This window comes from Lampetra planeri, chromosome 53 (assembly GCF_965212315.1).
Source record: "Lampetra planeri chromosome 53, kcLamPlan1.2.h2, whole genome shotgun sequence".
In the NCBI taxonomy this organism is placed as follows: Eukaryota; Metazoa; Chordata; class Hyperoartia; order Petromyzontiformes; family Petromyzontidae; genus Lampetra; species Lampetra planeri.
Genome location: NC_136159.1, coordinates 6,119,240 through 6,125,239, shown reverse-complemented (window position 1 = coordinate 6,125,239; position 6,000 = coordinate 6,119,240).

The following is a 6,000-nucleotide window of genomic DNA, read 5'->3' as shown; positions in this document are numbered from 1 at the left end:
CCCCAATATATGTCAAGGCTACACGGGAGAACTTTTGTCTTTGTGTATATGTGGATTATCTGAACCTGCCCTAGACTGCCCCTAGGTTGCGTGATCCTCAAATGAGTACCTGGTGCGGTGTGTAAATATCGCCACTGGGGAGACAAAGGCGGCCGGGCGTGGTACTGGCCACCCCACTCCCTCGTGTGCCGTGCCGTGCCGGCCTTCATAGGTGCTCACTAACAGCACTTTGCCCCAAGTCTGTTTAAGGCTATACGGGGGATCTTTGTGTTTCGCGTGTATTCCTACGATGTCGGCGTTGTGTCCTCCGCATGTCAATCGATGCTTGTACCTCCTGAACTTTAACTGCGTCGATATTAAAAGTTGAGTTCAACTCGGACCCCCATAGCGTCAAGACGGGGTTCTTAGCGATCACAGCAACTGGCAGTCAACCAGCATTGATTCAAGCAAAGCCTGGCTCTGCCGATGATACAATTGTATCGTTGTTAACCGGTCCGGAGTGGTTTGATTTTGCTCGTCTTGAATCGATGCAATTTTAAATGACACGCTCCCAAAAACGATGCCGTGCGGCTGATGGGATGCGTGAGAAATAATTAAATACATTAACGTTTTTTTTTTAGATAAAACAGACTTCAGAAGGCAAACATGAGTCTGCTTATTTATTTTGATGTATTTTTTTTAATTCAGAGTAAATTAGCATACACTATATTATTTATGTTGTGGCTATGCTGCGTTGGCAGTGGTGCACACAAACACTATGAAGAAGGGGCATTGCCCGAAACGTCGCCTGTTGTATACTAGTCCCTTTTAAGGCCACACAGTTGTATATTAGGCTATACTGGGGAACTTTGTTTTTGTATTGTGTATGCATACACAGTATATGTATGCATATAATGTGCGTATGTGTATAAGACGCATACAAAAATAATGTTATTTATGTGTGTGTACATACATCTATGTGTGTGTGCGTGTGTATATATGTGTGTGTATATATATGTGTGTTGTTGTGTATATGTATTATACGTGTGTGTGGGTGCGTTTAAACAGCTTGCCTGTACGCATATTTACGAATTTTTTGGCGCGTGTAACTGCGTGCATGTCACGTGTCTTCGCGTGCTCGCTTAACAGCCCTTGCCCCAACAGTCTGCAAAGGCTATACACGTGGTGGGAGTCTTTGTCTTTGTATGTGTTACGCGTGCCCGAGGTTACGAGATTTACGTGTATATAGCGCAATGGGCAAACCATCGTGCCACCGCTCCTCACCACTACGGTATAAATGTGTAGCGTTTGCAAATGACAGCATAAAGCATAAACATTTGCACGCGGTTAATCATCTTGTGTACACAAAGCAACACAATTTGTATGCCTATTGAACTTCTTTCACACCGTACGTAGCCCATCGTGCTCATCGGAGGTTCGGGGGGGGGAGGAAAAAACGATGGGTCTCTGTGTGGTGAGTCTATAGGTATCTGTGTCATGAGTCTATGGGACTCTGTGTGATGAGTCTGTGGGTCTCTGTGTGGTGAGTCTATGGGTCTCCGTGTGGTGAGTCTATGGGTCTCTGTGTGGTGAGTCTATGGGTCTTTGTGTGGTGAGTCTATGGGTCTCTGTGTGGTGAGTCTATGGGTCTCTGTGTGGTGAGTCTATGGGTCTTTGTGTGGTGAGTCTATGGGTCTCTGTGTGGTGAGTCTATGGATCTCTGTGTGATGAGTCTATGGATCTCTGTGTGGTTAGTCTATGGGTCTCTGTGTGGTGAGTCTATGGGTCTCTGTGTGGTGAGTCTATGGGTCTATGTGTGGTGAGTCTATGGGTCTCCGTGTGAGTCTATGTTGAAAAAAATCAGTTCTAAAGAAATTAGTCTTCAAGAGAATAATTTGTGTATGGTGAGTATCATCATCATCATAAAACCCACACCATCGCAAGCCCCTGTCTATGCACTGCACGCGTGTACACTATAATTCTAGACACGCACGGTATATCTTACCACTATTAAAAACACAATCATCTATGCCCTCGAGTTGACTGGCTGGCTGGCTGCTGGCTGGCCTCCTTCCCTACCACCCAGACGATAGCTCTGTTGTCAGTAGCGGCTGCTCTGGTCCCCGTTGCCACCGTAGCTAGCTGGGTAACTGGCTACACCAGATTTTCTTTTGCCGCGTAACAAATGAACATTGCGTTGAGTTCAAACGGCGGACGACGTTCGCACGACGTAGAAGAATAATAACGATAGATTGTGACCGTGAAGAGATTGGAGGAATGCATGCAGAAAGACTGACCACGGTTGATTTTTTTTAAAATCGTTCACACTTTTTCAATTAGTGATTCCATTATGAATGTCATTGTTTCCCCAATAATATCCCTTAAATCCTATGGAGAATATAAAACAATCTCACAATACATAATATATTGGCGTTTGATTATTACGTGGGGAAAAAAAACGTATTTTAGTGCTTCGAATGCAGCAGGAGGACAGTGAGAGGAGCATCAATTCGATGCCAGCTGCCGATTATTTTCCGTCGCATAGCAACGGATTCTCTACTAATTTACAAATTAAGAACGTATTTTATTTTACACCGTTACATAGTCAACGCCGCGTTTTAATGCGCGGCGCTGGTGCGCTATACGTAAGATTGCATTCTAATCCGGACTTACTCTATTCCGTTTTGGCCTGATGGAGCATCAGCTCCATCTCTATGGAGAAGAGATTGAGCTCATGCGGTACGGGAGGATGTGGAGCTGAGTGGACTTGCCGATGACCGGTACCAGCGGTGTCAAGATCGGCCTCAGTGGAAGAGGAGGAGGAGGCTCGTGAAGGACGCTTCTTGCTACTGGGCGGTTGGAGGCAGTCGCCCTCCAACAACAGCGGAGGGCAGAGGAGCGACGCTCAAAACAACGAGAGGAGCGCCGGGCGGTTAAAACGCAGAAAAGTTGCCAAAGTGTGGAGCACAATTGATGCATCTTGCCGGTCATCTCAGTCGCTCAACCCATGGCACATGGGACCGTCCCGTGACCTCTGCCAGCAGCGAGCCTTCGACACTTCACGTGACCTCTAGATGCACCTAGCCTGGCACAAGCACCGTGGTGACGTCACCGCCACTTCGCGACGAACAGCGATTCTGGTTGTTGTTGTTGTGTCTCTGCGTGTGCGTGTGTGTGCTCCAGTGTGGTTGCCCCAACAGCCTCGGTAGGCTATACGGGGGAACTTTGTATTTGTATGCGCGTGTACGTGTCTGTGCGTGTCTATAGGCCTCTGTGTGCACGTATATATGTGTGTGTGTATATATCGATGTATGTATGTACGTACATCCGTGTGTGCGTATGTCAGTGAGCGAGTACATCTGTATGCGTGTGTATATTACTGTGCGTGTATCTTTGCCTTCGGGTATACTCGGGGAGCGGTGGTGTAGTGGTTAGCGCGCTGCGCTACGAACCCGGCCTTCATAGGTGCTCGTTAACAGCACTTGCCCCTACAGTCTGCTAAAGGCTACACGGGGGATCTTTGTCTTTGTTGCATAAATATTTTCAATTGTATGTTTTCGTTTTTTCAAATGTACATTTTAACATGCCTTTTAACGTATATTATATCAGGCACTAATATTATACGCAACACGTATGGGATGGCGACTGCCTTGACCCACGCAGCAGTGGATGAAGACCGCGCCCGCTGCTGCCATTGACAGACTGACCGGCTGAGCGAGGAGCCGCGTTGTTCTCGACGGGGCTACAGAGCCGACAGTCAAGTTTCAAGTTTAATTCATTAAGTATAGAGCCATGTGAGCCATTCGGCTCTTGATTCGGGTGCAACCGCAACAAACAAAAAAACAAAAACATGAACAAGAAAACATCTTAAAGTGAATATGTGCCGTCTCTCTCTCTCTCTGTGTGTCTCTCAGCGAATATGAAAAAAATAAAACTCGTCGATAAACCCGTGTGTGTCTGCGTGAGTTCATTGGGCTCCCGTTGAGTGTGACCATACAGCCGATAGAGAGCCGGGGGGGGAGGGGAGGGGGGGTAGGGAGGAGCTGCGCTTGACCGCAAATCGCAGGCGAAGGGGTTGACGGTCAAACGCGAGCCGCTTTGAGCGCGGAGACGGCCCTCGTGCGGCGGTGGATTGATAGAGGAGGTGTAACTTCTAGATTTGAAGCTTTCGTGACTGCAAGGATTCATATTCTTAGGTTTTTTTCGGTAAAGTCACGTAGGTAAAAAAATTAAAATTAATAAAAGTAAAAAAAAAATCACGACGTTTCGGAGGCAACACAAGCTTCCGTCTTCAGGTGGAACAGTCACAGAACGATAGCTGATACAGCTATCGTTATAGCTGATACAGCTATATCGATAGCTGATACAGCTATCGTGCTGCTATCGTTATAGCTGATACAGCTATATCGATAGCTGATACAGCTATCGTGCTGTGACCGTTCCACCTAAAGACGGAAGCTTGTGTTGCCTCCGAAACGTCGTGATTTATTTTTTCTTTTTATTTTACTTTTATTAATTTTAATTGTTTTACCTACGTGACTTTACCGAAAAAAACCTAAGAATATGAGGTGTAACTTCATCATCAGGACTACAACGGATTATTTGTTGTTGTTGATGGTGGTGGTGGTGCGTTGGTATTGGGTGCACAAGCATCGTCAACAATAGCAACCACAGCAACATACAACTGAACACATTCGTAAATGATAATGTGGCATTAAACAATAAATGTATATTACAGGCGACGTTTCGAGCAATGGCCCTTCTTCGAAGCACACAGAGAGGCCAGATAAATGATCCTAACCCCTACGTTTCTACCTCTGTGGCCTCTCCTCTCTGCGTGCTATGATCAAGGGCCTTTACCCGAAACGTCGCCTATTGTGCATGTTTGTTTATTAGTTTTAAGGCCTCAACTCAGCGTTCTGTGATAATTGCATCGTTATCGACAATTCATCACGAGCCAGAGAGTCGCAGGCGACTTCCGATCGAAACGGGAAGCGAGATTGGTTTTCAATTCACACCCAATAATGATTTGTCGATGTTTAAAACATGATGCAACGTCACTAGCCATATATATCCACAGGTTAAGAATATTCCTAATAATAACAACATATTTGACGTAGTTAATAAAAAAGCGGTGGCCAAAATACAAAGAGCGTTTAATTAGTATTAACATATCATGCCTTTCTAGCGAACGCGATGGCATGGACACATCTAGGGGCGTGTGACTTTTAATCGGTGATGCACTAAGATCCTGAAGATTCTTCATCTATTTCGTGTGCGTTCTAGATTTGAAGTTTTCGTGACTGCAAGGATTTATACCCTTTGGTTTTTTCGGTAAAGTCACGTAGGTAAAAAAAATTGATAAATGAAAAAAAAACTAAATTAAATCACGACGTTTCGGAGGCAACACAAGCTTCCGTCTTGGTGTGTGTTGTGTGATGTGTGTTTACGTCAGACGATGAACGGCACTTTCGTGATTAAGACCAACCCGTGTGCCATGAAGAAGGCCCATTGCCCGAAACGTCGCATGTTAATTATATATATATATTTTTTTAATTGTAAGATCACGCGGTGCTGTTGACGGGTTGCGTTGTCCATCACAGTGATGAGGTTCAGCAGCAATCCATTTTAATTGAACAATTATAATAGGGTGTAATAATATAATAAATTATTATAATAGTACGCAATACTACCAATATTATAATAGTATCAACTATATTACAATAATATTATATTATCGATATTACGTTATATTCTCGATATTTATTCTATATTTTGTAATAATATAGTAAATTATTAAAAGTCAGCAATTACATAATTATATATTATAAAAGAATAAACGTTTCTATAATATTACAAAATAATATATTACATTATATATTATCGATATATATTCTATATATTGCAATAATATACATAAAAAATAGTCAGCAATTACATAATTATATATTAAAACAGAATAACTATACTATTACAAAACAATATATTAAATTGTATATTATCGATATCTATTCTATTAAA